Source organism: Phyllostomus discolor, chromosome 7 (assembly GCF_004126475.2).
Source record: "Phyllostomus discolor isolate MPI-MPIP mPhyDis1 chromosome 7, mPhyDis1.pri.v3, whole genome shotgun sequence".
In the NCBI taxonomy this organism is placed as follows: domain Eukaryota; kingdom Metazoa; phylum Chordata; class Mammalia; order Chiroptera; family Phyllostomidae; genus Phyllostomus; species Phyllostomus discolor.
Genome location: NC_040909.2, coordinates 98,901,133 through 98,918,039, shown reverse-complemented (window position 1 = coordinate 98,918,039; position 16,907 = coordinate 98,901,133). Strand labels below are relative to the sequence as shown.

Here is a 16,907-nt window from a genome sequence, read left to right as displayed (position 1 = left end):
GATAGTGAAGGAAGTTATTTGTGTTGTTTTAATGACTATTTCTTTTGTTGTTGGTGGTGGGTGTGCTGATTATTCTCATGGCTGCAGACTTTTGTATTTATCCGCTCCAGTGCTGATGGGCATTTGCATGGTTTCCAGTTTGGGACTTTTTTAAAAAGTATATTTTATTGATTATGCTATTAGTTTTCCCAATTTTTCCTCTTTACCCACCCTCTGCCCTACACCCCCCAGTCCTCCAGCATTCCCTTGTTAGTGCATGTCTATGGGTTGTACATATAAGTTCTTTGACTTCTCTGTTTCCTATACCATTCTTAACCTTTACCCATCTATTTTATGACAATTTCTTAAAGAGATCATGGAGGATATGGAGATGGTTGGAGCAGATATGAATAGAGCATTTAGTAGCAAATTTATGATACCACTAGACACACACACCCATGAGAGTAGGTAAGCCTATTTAGAAATGAAAGTTTTTATCTGAACTCTAATTTTGTCTTATTGAAGATTATCTTTAGCAAATATTTAGAGTAAGCAAATATAGGCATACCTTGGAGATATGTTGGGCTGGGTTTTAGAGTACTGCCACAAATCAAATATTGCAATAAAGCAAGTCACACATTTTTTTGGCTTCTCAGTACACAGAAAAATTATGTTTATACTGTATATTATTAAATGTGTAATAATATTATATCTAAAAAAATGAACATACCTGAAGTAAAAAATATTTTGTTTCTAAAAAACATTAACCATTATCTGAACCTTCAGTGAGCTATAATCTCTTTGGCGCAGTAGGGTCTTGCCTTGATGTTGATGGTTGCTGATGATCAGTGGTGGTTGCTGAAGGATGGATGGCTGTGGCAATCTCTCACAATAAGATAATAAAGTTTGCTGCACTGATTGACACTTCCTTTCAGGACACATTTTTCTGTAGCTTGTGATGCTCTTTCATAGCATTTTACCCACAGCAAAACTTATTTCAAAATTGAAGTCAATCATCTCAAACTCTGCCACTGCTGTATCAACTAAATTTATGTAATATCCTAAGTCTCTTGCTGTCATTACCATGATCTTCACAGCATCATCACCAGGTATGGATTCTATCATTAAAAAAACACTTCTTTTGCTCATTCATAAGAAGAAATTTCTCATCCATAGAAGTTTCATCAGTTTTATTATTACATTGTAGCAATTCAGTCACATCTTCAGGCTCCACTTTTTTAATATACTCTTGTATGCCCTTTTTTTCTTTTCCATAAAGATTTTATTTATCTATTTTTAGAGAGAGGGGCAGGGAAGGAGAAAGAGGGAGAGAACATCAATGTGTAATTGCCTCCTGTTCGCCCTCCACTGGGGACCTGGCTTGTGCCCTTGTGCACAACCCAGGCATGTGCCCTGACTGGGAATCGAACTGGTGACCCTTTGGTTCACAGCCCATGCTCAATCCATTGAGCTACACTAGCCAGGGCTGGGCTCCACTTTTAATTCTAGTTCTCTTGCTATTTCCACAACATCTGCAGTTACTTCCTCTGCTGAAGTCTTGAGATGCTCAGTTATCTATAAGGCCTGGAATCAACTTCTTCCAAACTCCTGTTAACATTGAAATTTTGACCTCTTTCCATGAATCACAAATGTTCTTAATGTCATCTAGAATGGTGAATCTTTTCTAAAGATGTGGGTTTTTAAAAAATATGGAATGCTTCATGAATTTGGGTGTCATTCTTGTGCAGGGGCCATGCTAATCTTCTCTGCATTGTTTCGATTTTAGAATATGTGCTGCCAAAGTGAGCACTCCAGAGATTTTCAACTGACTTTGCCCATACCCATCAGAGGAATCATTATCTGTAGCAGCTGTAGCTTTATAAAATTGATTTTTAAGTAATGAGACTCAAAAGTTGGAATTATTCCTTGAAACATAGGCTACCAAATGTTACCTTAGCAGATATGAAAAAAAGATTAATCTTATTGCTCATCTTTATCAGAGCTCTTGGGTGACCTAGGGCATTGTCAATGAACAGTAATGTTCTTAAAGAAATTTTTATTCTGAGAAGTAGGTGGGTTTAAAGTATTCAGTAAACCATGTTGTAAACAGATGTATTTTTATCAGGCTTTATTGGTCCATTTATAGAGCACAGGCAGAGTAGATTTGGCATAATTCTTAAGGGCCCTAGGATTTTCAGAATGGTAAAGGAGCACAGATTTTAACTTAAAGTTACCAGCTGCATTAGCCCCTAACCATAGAGTCAGCCTGTCCTTTGAAGCTTTGAAGCCAAGCATTGGTATCTCCTTTCCAGCTACAAAAGTTCTAAAAAGCATCTTCTTCAAATATAATGCTGTTTTATGTACTTTGAAAATTTGTTGTTTAGTATAACTACCTTCACTAATTGTCTTAGGTAGATATTCTGAAAAACCTTCTGCAGCTTCTATATTAGCACTTGTTGCTTCTCCTTTCACTTTTATGTTATGGAGATGGCTTCTGTCCTTAGACATTGTGAACCAAAAACTGCTATTTTCAAACGTTTCTTCTGCAGCTTCCACATCTATTGTAGGCTTCATAGAATTGAACAGAGTTAAGGCCTTGCTCTAAATTAGCAGTTAGTATAGGGGAAAGTTGTGGCTGGTTTGCTTTTCCATCCAGACCATTGCTGTTATAAAACTTCCTTTATATCAGCAATAAGGCTGTTTTGTTGAACCTTAAATTTCTTCCCTCAGTTTTGTATTATTTTGGACTCTGTTAGGTGAGACACATTTATAATTGTTATATTCTCTTGATACAATGGACAGTTTATTATTATATAATGTCCTTCTATCTTTCATAAAATTTTTGTCATAAAGTCTCTTGTATCTGATGTTAACCATTCCAGACTTTTTGACACTGTTTGCATAAATTGTCATTTTTTTCTCTTTTTATTTCAACCTATTTGTGTTTTTGGATCTAAACTGAGTTTTTTGTGGATGACCTATTGTTCATATTACCTATTGTTAGATCAGTTTTTAAAACTATCTGTCAATCTTTGCCTTTTAATTGGAGATGTTAATGTTTTCACTTAAAGCTGTTACTAATAAGGAAGAACTTACTTCTACCATTTTGCCATTTGTTTTTCCTATGTCATATCATTTTGTTCCTCAGTTCCTGTAGTACTGCGTTCTTTGGTGATTAATTGATTTTTTCTAGTACTCTATATTTACTCCCTTCTGATTTATTTATTATATATTTTAACATATTTTCTTAGTAGTTGCCCACTAACATTTTAATGCAGTTAACAACTTAATTTATAACACAATCTGTTTTGAATTAATGCCTCATTAAAATTAGATTCAGGACTATACACGATTTTTCTCTTATAAAGTTCTAAACCCCCTTTTTATCATTATTATAACAAATTACCTCTTTGAACATTGTTTGCTGGTCACTGTAGATTTGTAAATATTATTTAGGTAGTTGTATTTTAAATTATATAGGAAAGATGATGGGTTGCAAACCAAAAACACAGTACTACCTATTCTATATTTACCTATATAGTTACCTTTATGATTTTCTTTATTTCCTTAAAAGGATTCAAGCTTTGTCAGCCTGAAAGACTTACATTAGCATTTCTCCTGAGGAAAGTTTACTAGTGGTGAACTTTTCCATTTTTTCTCTACTTGGGGCTATCTCTTCATTTTTGAAGGATAGCTTTATGAATTATTAACAGTTTTTTTTTTCTTTCATGACTTTGAATATGTCATTGCATAGCCTCCTATCTTCCGTGGTTTCTGATTGGAAGTCAGCTGTTACTCTAATCAAAAATCCCTTGTACATGATGAATCTGGTTGTTGCTTTTCTTGCTTCTTTCCAGATTCTTTCTTTGTATTTAGCATTGATGGTTTGATTATAATTTGTCTTGGTATGGATCTTTTTAAGTTTCTCCTACTTGGACTCATTGACCTTATTAGGTGTACAGGTTTATATAGTTTGGGAAGTTTTCAGCAATTACTCTTCAAATGTATTTTCCCTTTTCTCTTTCACTAAAATTTCTATTATTCTTATGATGGTACACCTTATGAGGTCCTACCTGTCTCTTAGGTCCTGTTGATTTTTCTCATTCTTTTATCTTTGTGTTTCTCAGACTGACTAACATCAATTGACCTAGTTCAAGTACACTGATTATTTTTTGCTTGCTGAAATTCAAGGTTGGACCTCTCTAGTGAAATTCTTATTTCAGTTATTGTACTTTTTAGCTCTAGGATCTGTATTTGATTCTATCTTATAATGTATATCTCTTGATATTCTCTATTTGCTGACACAACATTTACATGGTTTTCTTTAGTTCTTTGTACATGGTCTCTTCTAGCTCCTTGAGTACACTTAAAATATTTCATTCTAAGTCTTTTTTAAGTCCAATATCTGGGATTCCTCAGGGATAGTTTCTATTCATTTTTTTTCCTGTGTACGAGCCATATTTTTGTATGCATTATAATATTTTGCTAAAATTAAACATTTTGAGTATTATAATATGATAAAAATAGGGATTAGATTTTTACTCCTTCCTTGATCTTTTATATTACTGGTTGTTGGAGTAGTTGCTGTTCATTTGTTTAGTAGTTTTTATCAACTAATTTTCTAAAGTCTATATTGTTTGTTTTATATGGCCACTTACATTTCTTTTCTGTTAGCTTGATAAACAGCTAATGATTTGACAGAATTTCTCTTCAAAACAGAGATTCAGTTATTTTGTTCTTGTTTCATTATTCACCTGGTTGCTGTAATCTTTTGACTAGTTTACAGATTTCTCATAAATTTGATTTTAACTGTTATTGCCAGTTTACTTCCCACTTGTGTGGAGGGGACAGTGTTTTGGAGTTACCTGTTCCCTGAAGTCATTCGACATATGTTGTCATTCAGTCTTTATAATAAGTTGCTTCTGTTTAAGATAATGCAAATGGAATCTCATCTTCCTGGTTTCTTCATCATGTGTTCATCTGAAGGACCTGGATTCATAAGAAAGTCCCCAGGTGGGAACATTGACTCCACTTAAAACTGAATGCTTGGCTTGTTCTCCAGTTGTGACCCTTCCCATTGTGCTCCAACTGTGTGAGCCAAGCCTCTGCTCACAAATTTCGAGCAGTTTCGCCCTCAGCTCCTCCCATGACAACAGGTTCTTATACATTTTCTTGAAAACATGAAATAATCATATTTGCATATTCACATTTTACATTTTTCTTAGAGTTCTATTTACTATTATATGTAAAAACATTAACCTGGGTAACTATATTTATATTATTATTTCATGAATACTTTTTATGCTTCAATGAATCAGTTTTGAACCATTAATTTAGTTTTGGGAATCAAGAATTTAAATAAACCTAATAATAAGAAGAAATATAAAAAACCAACTAATATGTCATGCAAATAATGAGAAAAGACATGTTTTCCAAGATTGAAAATAAATACCAGCACAGTCCTTGAAAGTGCATGCATGACACTTAATGATGAATGATTATTCAATACATTTGGCATTTTTTTGTAGACATTATAGTCTTACATTTCAAATTGTTAAATATATGTTAACAAAACTGTTTCATTGTTTCTTTTCCTGGAACGCACAGATTCCTGTATACTCTAGGTGATTCGATTACTAACGATCTATGCACAAAGCACCTTGAAGAATTTTGTGCTGAACCACAGTTTAAAAATGCCTATGATGATATTAATGAAGGTAAACTCCTGCTGCAGAGTTTTAGATACTTGCTGAGCCTGCTCCATCAGAGTGTGTGTGTATGTGTGTGTGTGTGTTTTCTTTTACTCCAGTGGCATTAGAATAGCACTAATTTTAGGGCTGATGTTAGAACCAAGATGGAATAAAACTTCCTTGAAGACACTAGCAATTTCCACTAAATCATACTTTTAGAATCTTCAGGTTTTATATCACAAAGTTTCCCCCCTCTCTAGTTTATCAATCTTCTATTATGAAAGTTCATTAATTGAAATTCTATATTATATGTGCCATTGTTATAGACAAAAAAAGTAGATCCAGTTGTTTTGCTGCTTCTTGCTCACCACTTAAATGTTGATGTTTTACCACATTCCGTATTTGGCCCTGAGTTCTTCTAAGTCTTCTTGACCTCTCCTGACAATCTCACATTAATAGGGATTCAGTACAGCCAATGAATCCAAAGTTTGTTTCTCTCGTTTTGACCTCTTTCGTAAGATTTCAGCAGCATCTCCTCTTAGACATCTACAAACACTTCAAGCTCATCTTGTCCAAAGGTTATTAAGTTAAAAGGAGGTCATTATGGTTAGAAAAGAATAATTAATTACTTCCACTCCTATCTTTGGTCAGGGTTCTACGGAGATATAGATGCAAATATCTATCTATATATGTATCTACATATCTATCTATCTGTATATATATAAAATCTCACGTGATTATAAAGGCTGAGGAGTCTCACAAAGTGTATCTGAAAGCTGAAACCCAGGAAAACTAGTGGCATAGTTAAAAGTGAATCTGAAAGCCTGGGAACCAGGGGAACATATGGTATAAATCTTAATTCTAGGACAGAAGAAGACAAGGTGAGGTGTCCCAGTTCACCAGTGAGGCAAGAGGAAAGGATCAAATTTCTCAAATTCCTCCTTCTTCCAACTTTGGTTCTATTCTGGCTCTTCATGGATTGGATATTGCCCGTCCATATTGTGGAGGGCCATCTATTTTACTGAGTTTATTAATTCTCATCCAAATCTAATACAGTAACACCCTTACAGGCACACCAGAAATAATGTTTAATCTGGGCTCTTTGTTAACTCATGTTGACACATAAGATTAATCACCGAGCATGTCCATTCCCAACATAGTCTTCTTATTTTTCCCTTACTTCAGCTGGTGGCGTAATCTAATATCTCATCACTCAAACTAGAAATTCAGTAATGGGTCACCTGCTACTTCTAACTCTGTGTGACAAATATTTTCTTTCAAAGCTCTTTTCTTCTTTGCCCCACCACCTGCCTTTGTTGAGGTCCTCCTTGGTTACTCCTCCTTGTCCTGCCTTGTTGGCATGGCTTTCTCACCAATCACCCTGCTGCCATATTTTCATTTTTATATCATTCCTCCACAGCACCCAGAAAAGTCCATCTAAAATGTGAATGTGACCATATCACCCATCTGTGTCTCAATGTCTCCCTGTCTCCTTCAGTATAAAGGATCACTATTTTTTGATGTACCTATGACTACTTTTCTTCAAATTAAAACTTATTCAAAAATTCAAGAGAAAACTGAAGAGAGGTGCTAGGAAAGTAGATGTATATGAGCGCCATTTAAAAATGGAGCAGATTTATATACTGCTTTAACAGAATGCACTTTTAAAAGATGGATAGTACCTCCAATATCTGTTTCACACCAATTATTATTTTTTTCTTAGTTTAAAGTAGACTTTTATTTTGCATTTAGTGCTATATAGAGAGAAAATTTAGATAGTCCAATTTACTTCCCACAGTTGGTCAGCCAAATGCATTACTTTCTTACTGTTTTCAGTTATTTGTTATCTTCAGAATAGTGCTTTAAAGAAAGTTACAGAATCAATCCAATTATGATAAGGTACTATAAAAACAGGTTTCTGTTAACATCATATCAAATATTATTAAAGCTGACTGCATTCTGTATGAGGATCATTGTATATTTAATTTATATATATATAATTATAACTTATATATGTGATTCATTAATCTAAATAAGCCTAGTTTTTATTCCTGAAAATTTATTTTGAACCATGTGATATAAAACTTACTTTTTCACAGGAACAAAGTTACATATGGGAATTACACTTTCAGAAAACGACCCAAAGACAGTGGATACCATGAAATAAAAGAAATAGAGGGGAAAATTTTAAATAAGATTTGGATCAAAATAACATTTTCAAAGATAGCTATCAATAATGTGTCTCATAATTCTGGAAGTAGTTGTTTGCTAAAAACAAAACAAATCAACAAACCCAAATGTGATTCTGTCAGCTGAGTCACTAGGGAATGTTTGTACTATTATCCTTAACAACTTGAACAGAAATGCTTAACTCCTACTCTTTCCAACAGTTTTTTTTCTTTCTTAGTCTTCTTCATCACAATAAAATACTCTATTATCCACTCAAAAATTTGAGGCAAAAATCTGCATATGATCTGTGAAGCAGCCCTTCCTTTTATCCCTAATATCTAATTCATCAGCAAATTCTTAGGGTTCTCTCTCCAAAAGATATCTTAAGTCCATCAATTTCTTTTAATCTCTATTCTTTCTCACAATCCATTATATGTCATGTAGTTTTTTTCCATTTCCTCCTAAGTATTCTTGGCATTTTCTATTTAGCCTATCTACAATCTATGCTATGCACAAAAAGAAGTACAAATGAGTAACAAATCAGGTAAGTCACTCATCTATTGAAAGCCATCCAAGATGGCCCACTGTTTCAATGAGATTCAAACATATTGCTATGCTCTGCATGGTTCTTTCTGTATGATCTGGCTTTGCCTTCCAGCTTGACTCTCTTACCTACCATTCACCCCTTATTTATTTTGCTCTAGGAACACTGGATTTCTAGATGGACCATCTTGCCTTTGAGGGGTACTCATGCCTGCCTTCAGACACTTCATGCACTGTGTGATATTCTTTGTCAGACTGGTTTTGGAATTCTTTGTCAGACTGGTTTTACTTCCTTGTTAGTTTACATATAACTATGTATTATGGTCTGAATTTTGCTTCCCTCAAATTCATGTTGAAATCCTAATCCCCAGTACCTTAGAACTGATTATATTAATTTGTTAGGAGTTCCATAACAGAATTCCATGGACTGGGTGGTTTAAACAACATAAATTTATTTTTTCAGTTATGAAAGCTAAAAGTCCAAGATCAAGATGTAAGTAAGTTTGGTTTCTCCTGACACCTCTCTCTTTGGCTTGAAGACAATCATATTCTTGTTGTGTCCTCATGTGGTCATTCCTCTATGTGTGCACATCCTTAGTGTCCTTCCTCTTTCTATAAGCACACCAGCCTATTGGATTAGAGTCCTAATCTTATGATTTATTTAACCTCAATTGTTTTCTTAAAGACCCTATCTTTACAAATAGTCACATTGTAGGTTAGGATTTTGATATTTAAATTTTGAGTGTACAATTCAATCTACAAGATTGACTATATTTGTAGATAGAGTTATTTGAAAGGTTATTAAGTTAAAAGGAGGTCATTATGGTTAGTCCTAATCAAATAGGATTGGCGTGCTTATAAGAAGAGAAGATTAGGACACAGACTTACACAGAGGGAAACACTGAGAAGATAGCCATCTACAAGCCAAGGAGAGAAACCTCAGAAGGAACCAACCCTGACAAACACCTTGACCTTAGACTTTTGCTTCCAGAATTATGAGAAAAAAGTACTTCTGTTGTTTTTGTTATGCTATTTGCTGTATTTTGTTATGATAGCCCTAGCAAAGGAATAAACCTCCTCAACCTGGCCTTTCCTAACCACTCAATGTAAGCAGCCCTTCGCTTTCCCTGTTGTATTGTCTTATCACTGGAAGATAACCATGACAGAGTAGGGATGTTGTGTTGTTCCCTGTACATCTTCAGCACTCAGGGAAGTGCCTGGCCTATAGGATTATACACCTTTTATTGAATAAATGGATGGATGAAGGACTGACTGGCTGAATAGTTAAATGGATGAATCATCTTATAGACAACAAACCTAGAAGAAGTGGAACATGGACAGGGTTAATTTTGAATAAAGGAACTTTATAGAACTCTGCCTAGGAAAGAACAGTGAGATCCAGAGAAGGGATGGTATTGGGTCAAATGGTTAACGGGAGTTTGAAGAGCCTAGTGAAGAGACATGGAGACAGAACAACCACAATGGCTATCACCATATAATTGAACAACTATGACCACTGAGTTGAAAATGTAATGTGGTTGTCTTCCTGTGAGATTTAAGCAAGTGAGAGATAGGCTGTTCACTTAGGGAACTGGCAGGAAGGAGAAAGAAGACTCTACAGATATTCTCCCCAAAATACCCTTTAATTCTGGCTGCTATGCGAGCCAGATCTCCCTTTTGAATGCAGCCTATCTATCTGTCACATTCAGATATTCAGGCTCTCCTTCCTTTTATGAAATGAGAATGCCCCAGTCCTTGCTTAAATCTGACCTCTCAGGCCCACTCACCTCACAAACTTTATGTATGCTATATACCTGGCAGGATTTGCTATGCTTGTGTTTATATATTCCCACTTTGTCTCTATGATGTCTGATCCTTGCCTAAGATAACTCAAACCCTGATTTTCATTGTCCCTAATACCAAAAGCTGAAATTACAGAGACTATGGTCTTTGCCCAGGCCCTAAGGAAAGTCCAGAGGACAGAGAAATCATAAAGCCACTAACCAGCACATTAACATCTAAGGGGAATAGCCCCAGAAAATAAAAGAAAATCAATTTTAGAAAAATCAAAGTAAAAAAAAAACATTAAAAAATCACTTCTTTGATATTGTATAACTATCAAAACACCACTTTTAATTTAGTAAAATTCACTGTCTCCATGAACAAAAAGTATTAATATAAGCTTGAACCTGAAAATGTACTTGTAGAATGGAACTGAAGGCTACCATGGTATTATTAAAACCTGATTGAACCTGTATAAATACACTTGCTGATTTCAGGACTCATGTTGTAAATGGCTTCTACAGATCATTATTTAGGGATTGAAATAAATCAAAATTACCAAGTTCAGTTTGGGGGGATATGGTGATATATTTATCAATAAAATAAAGCTTTCTCAGGTAGGTTTAATTTTTAAAACTTTTCAATTAATTCCATTTTATGAATAGCAGTAGTTTTAAGCATTACTTCATTAAGTATTTACAACTCTGTGAGGTAGGCACTATGATTATTTCAATTTATCTATGAGAAATCTGTTTGAATATGTTGCCCTAAATCCATAAGTGGTAATGTCAGGAATTAGAGCTAGGAAGTCTGATTCCAGAAAAAGTTCCTATAACCATTATACATGTAGAATTAGAGGAAAAAAATGTTTTCTACCAGATACATATACAATTTTAAATCAGTGGTTATTTTACTTATACTTGTAATTGCAAGGTTTGGTAACTATTTTATGCATATATATGTATAATCCATGTGCTTTGGACATAATTTTATATAATGTAGATAATGTCTTCAGCCTAAGTAAAAAAAGTGCATGCATAGTCACATACGTGTTATGGCATTTGATTGATTGATTGATATTTACCTCATACCTGCATTGATTTCATGATGAAAACTTTTCCTTGGTCATGAGCTTGACAAAGATAAATTGTGAATGGCTTTGAAGTTCCCGTTTTTAATTGCTGCATGTGTAACAAAAAGTTATTTGTTTGTAGAGTTGATATTCAGACACAGTTTTCTTTCTCTTTTGTTCATGTTACTCTGCTTTCCAGCTTCAGTCCAAGCTTCATAGTCATGTTTTGATTAAGGGACTAATGCTTTATTAAATTTTGAATAGAATCTGTTATCAGTGTAGTGTTATTCTTATTGAAATAGCAACATAATATTCTTCAGCTGCTTTGTGAAAGGAAAGCAAAGTGTGATTTCTATTCTGACTCAGATTCCTAGTTGTTTACAGAGGTTTAAATAATGCTTTTTGTGAAGGCTCCCAATTTTGGTTTGAGATGATACTGGGCTGTATCATTGATGCTATTGTCATCAAATACAGTGAAGGTGTGGGCCACCTATTCCAATTTTATTACTTCTTGAGAGATGGAGATACATTTCTATGAAATACTGATTTCTATGCTGAATTCTGCTTATTGGGTCCAAGTTTTACAGTTAATTTCTGAGGGTCAGAAGACATCTTCAAAGTTTTCCTTGTATCTTCTAATTGTTTTGATATTACTTGGTCATCAAAATAATAAAGTGTGTGAAGAATTTATTTTTAACCAAAGATGCATGAAAGCAGCCACAGTCTAGAATTCACAGCCCTCTCGGATACACAGCCCATTCAGAAAGAATTCACTTTCATGTGTCTAGGCCTCAGTTGCAGTGTCTATGAAAGGAGGGAGTGGCACTAAATGATATTTAATCTTCTAATTTGCAACTTTATGTTGAATGATTTCATTACTTTAGTCTCCTATGTTGTAGTAGGCTCTACAGATATATTGATAACACATTCATGCATTTATTGACTACTGGGTAGGATAGATATGGTTGATTTAAGCCTCTTAGTCATTCCCTTATGGCACAGGGGGCAAACATGAGGCCCGCAGGCCGAATCCGGCCCTCCACCTTGTTTTATCCAGCCCACACCTTGTTTCTACCCAGTAGTAGTGCCAAGCCCTTGCTTAACTGTTAGGGAGTAGTTACATTTATACAGTCCTAAAATTACATTCAGCCCTTTGGAGGTAACCACAAGGCTAATGTGGCCCCTGGTGCAAATAAGTTTGACACCCCTGTCCTATGGCAAGGGTTTCACATATATGAGATACATTTATTCATTCAACAAATGCTCATTCACTGTTTTGTGCAAAGCACTGTACTAAGGGAATGCATGCAGGAAAAGTAATGGATCTTATATAATCAAGCAGCTTCTTGATTGTTGGGAATTTGGAGAGTAGTCTATGTCCACAGAACCTCACAGAAATAAATGAACAAATGAAATTCAAACTTGTGGTTTTAAGTTCATTATCAATGGGCTGAAGTCTGTTGGTGGGTGGGTGTCCTTTCTGGAAGTGTTAGGAGAGAATCCATTTCTTGCCCCCTCCAGCTTCTAGAAGCTGCTGCCATTTCTTAGCTTGATTTATGGCCATATCACTCCAACCTCTGCTCTGTCATCACATCTCTTCCGACTTGGAAATACCTGCCTCCTTCTTATAAGAACCCATATGACTATTTTTGACCAATCCAGATAATCAAGGATACTCTTTCCACCTCATGATCTTCAACTCAATCACATTGTCAAAGTCCCTTTGCCAAGTACTGAGGATTAGGATGTGGGCATCTTTAAGGAGCTATTATCCTGCCTACCGCATATTTTTTTAATGGAAATGTATATATTAACAATAAAATACATAGAGAATTTCTACTATGCAGGGTGTCTGTATAGTAATATTTTAATTTTTAAGCAATTATACTAATTAATGGGACAGTTATGATGCTGTGTCCACCATGGCTCAAACTTTCTAAGATGTCTACTTGGTAACTGCTATTCAAGAATAGAAAATATTCTCCGCAGATCTTAATCTTCCAAAACTAAAATGTATTTATGTAATATTTATGTCATATGGAGCCCCAAACTATTGAACACAATGATTGCTTCCAATGAACATTTTGGATTTTAACAAAAAGAAACAAATAATTACTGCTCCAAAGAAATGAGGCTGATTTTTATTATGTAATAACAATAGTAGTATGTTATCATTATTAGTGCCAAGCCATCTGCTAGGTGCTTGTACATTTATTAATGTATTTAATTCTTATAACAATGAGATGCCATTATCCCCTCATTTTAAAATGAGAGAACTGGAGCACGGAAGTTAAATAAGTTACTCCAAGTCACATAGCTAGGAAGATTCGGAGAGATTTGAGCTCAGGCAGTCTGGCTCCAGATTCTAGACTCTCTAGGCAGCTCTGAAAAATATTTTAGAGCCAAAGTCCTTCAGGAGGATTCAAATGCATTTATTATAAATACACAGTTGGGTAGATTACAGGGCTGAGTGTTTGAGGCACCTGCCAGCGCTTTTATTGTGACATCCTCATTCTGAATTTTAAATGACTTCTCTCTGTTATGAAGCTTTCTTTTGGGAACACTTCTTGTTTTATATTTTGGATATATTTTGATTACTAATACAGTCATATCTCGGTACTCATCAGCTTCAGAACTCATCAAACCCTGTACTCATCACATTTTGGTGGGAAAAATGTTTCAGCACTTGGCACTTGCTTGGGACTGATTGTTAAAATTTGTGAGTCACAATGCTGCCCCCTGCAAGAAAAAATGCTTCCCCACTCATCCCTTGGGCTGCACTCGGCGACCCTCTCTCTTGATGAACCAGAGGTCAGTGAGTCAGTTTCACAGTAGCTCTGGAACATGCAGAATCCCCACATATTTGCCATTACTGTCTTGTATTTTTGTGCATCTTAAGTGCTAATCGTGGGTCACAAAAAAGGCTAAGAGTGACACCACCAAGCCTAAAAGACAATTCATAAGAACCACAATTGAAAGAAAAAAAGATATTGTAGCTAAGTATGAGAGTGGTATAGGTGTGACTGATGTCACTCTTATGTTCAAGATACCAGGAACAATGATCTCAACGAAAGTGAGGAATAAGGAAGTAATTAAAGCATCAAGTGTTGGTAAAGGTGTAAGTCTGTGAGTAAGCAACATTCACAGACATTGGAACAAGCAGGACATTTGCTTTACATATGGATTAATGAAAAATAGCATGTGATAGCATATCTGAGGCAAAAAATTGCAAGAAAGCTAGGCAATTGCATGCTGATCTGTTAAAAGACAAGCCTGGAACAAGTGGTAAGAGCACTGAATTGTTTAAAGCCAGCCATGGGTGGTTTGATAAATTTTAAAAGAGAACTGGCATTCCTAGTGTGGTGAGGCTCAGAGAGGCAGCTGGTGCCAACAAAGCCTCTACATTCTCCTGATGAAACCTATGTCACCAGGTTTAGGGAGAATGTAGAGATTGAGGGTTTTGTCCCCCTAACAAGTGTTTAACTTCTACAAGACTGGTTTGTTCTGGAAGAAAACGCCTAACAGAACCTATATCACTCAAGAGGAGAAGTCATTGCCAAGGCAGAGGCTGATGATGGACAGGCTAGCTCTGTTGTTGAGTGGGAATGCTACTGGGGATTTAAAACTTAAGCTCCTGCTGGTGCATCACAGTTAAAACCCATGAGTTTTCAAGAGAGAGGATGTGATAACCAGCAAGTTCAGTGTGATATGAAGGGCTTATACTGAAGCTTGGGTGATGAGGCAGTTCTTTATAGAGTAGATGAACAAAGTGTTTGGCCCTAGTATGAAAAAATATTTGCAGGAAAACGAACTCTCTGAGGGGTTTGTTAATTATGGACAGTGCTCCTGTTCACTCTCCAGGGTCAGAGGGCAACTTACTGGAAGAGTTCAGCTTCATAACCGTGAAGTTCCTGCCCAGTAACATAACTTCTTTGCTCCAGCCCCTGGAGCAGCAGGTCATTTCCAACTTCAAAAACCTCTACATGAAGGTCCTTTTCCAGAAGTGTTTTGAAGTAACCTCAGATACACAGGTAACACTCAGAGAGTTCTGGAAGGACCATTTTAATATCCTCCACTATGTTACTATCATAGATGAAGCCTGGTGTGCAGTCTCTTACAAGACCATGAACTCTGCCTGGAAGAAACTATGGCCAGAAGCTGTAATTCCATGGGACTTTGATGCTTTGAGAATGATCCTGGTAGCCCAATGGTGGGCATGGTTTGTCTCTGGGCAAGTCCAGGGGCCTGGAGGTCAGTAATGAAGATGTTGAAGGGTTAGTGGAGGAGCACAGAGCAGGGCTCAGCACTGAGGAGCTGCAGGAACTTTGAAAGTAGCAGCAATGGAGAGTGGCTGAGGACATTTCTTCAGGAGAGGAGGAGGGAAGGGAGGGAGCATCTAGTGCACTGACAAAAGAAATTTGTGGAAAATGGGTTTAGTTCAAACCTTAAGGAAAAAGTATCACCCAGACAAAGCTCTAGCAAGCTGAAATGTGGACCTGTTTGAACAAACAATGGCATACTTTAGAAACATTTTGAAACAGACAGAAACAAGTTTCTTTTGACAGGTTTTTAGTGAAACCCCCGAAATCTGAGTCTCCAACAATGTTCAGTGAAGCCAAGAGACAGAAAAGAGAAGATACCCCTGGGAAATCACCTTACATTGTCCTGGAAGAGGACTTCTTTTCCAACAGTTAACCTTTCCCTTCCTCCTCCTCTAACTTCCCCCCCATCTCATTATGCCGGGAACTCTTCTTGGTGGTACAGGTAAAGTGAAGTTAAATTTTATTTTATTTTTGTGTAATTAATTGTTTTTTATCCATGCCTGTTTAGTTTTGAGGTTCTGTATTACAAAACAACCTCATTACTTAATATTAGCCCAATAAAATGTAAAAGTTCTGAGGAACTTTCATGAATTATTTCTAACGATATTATTTCTTATGGGAAAAATCTTTTCAGTACTCTCAGTTTCGGCACTTGTCCCAAGTTCTGGAACAAATTAACAATGAGTACCGAGGTACCACTGTATTCTAAGAAGCCACTAATCAAATGAAAATGAGCATTATGATTTTAATAATTTTAATCTTTCTTACTAGGCCATACTCTTTGTAATCAGACATGATCACAATTGTGTCTGCAAGGTAATATGACTGAATTTTAGCAAATATGATAGAGTTTTCCTGTTCAAATTAGTACCTTTTCTAGTATTATCAGAGTGGTTTCATTAGAATTGGTTCAGAATGCCATTTAGTTATCACCTTCTCTAATTTAATATACTCTCAAAAGAAAATAATGTCTTCATAAAAGTTAAAAACATACATCAAGAACTCTGAAAGCAAACCCATAAGAGATCTTTTCACCATGGCTTGGACAATGCCATAGTTCTTCAGAGCTGCACACATCCTCTCCAGGTCATTGCCCTGAAGACAGTCCGCAGAGCTGCAGGCAATGAGCAGCATGTTGTCCCATTGGTTCGGCAGGGGTGCTACTTCTTTGGTATCACAATGGGTACCAAAATGTTGACTCCAGTGGTTTATTTACAGCCTTATCTGGAGGATTTCTTGTATCCAAACATTAACAAAATAATTAGGCTTGAATTAGTAAATCCATAGTCTGGAAAGATATCTAGGCATAATTGATTTAAATATAACGTACAACCAGCCATAATGATACTT

At 35.8% G+C, this 16,907-nt stretch overlaps 1 non-coding gene and 1 pseudogene across 1 annotated transcript; both read right to left on the bottom strand.

The window, feature by feature from the left end:
* Nucleotides 1-742: 742 nt before the first annotated feature.
* LOC114514812 lies at nt 743-16,691 on the bottom strand (annotated as a pseudogene).
* Nucleotides 1,683-1,789, bottom strand: LOC114514929. The gene has a single exon (XR_003686148.1). It is a non-coding gene; the product is annotated as a U6 spliceosomal RNA (small nuclear RNA).
* Nucleotides 16,692-16,907: the final 216 nt, after the last annotated feature.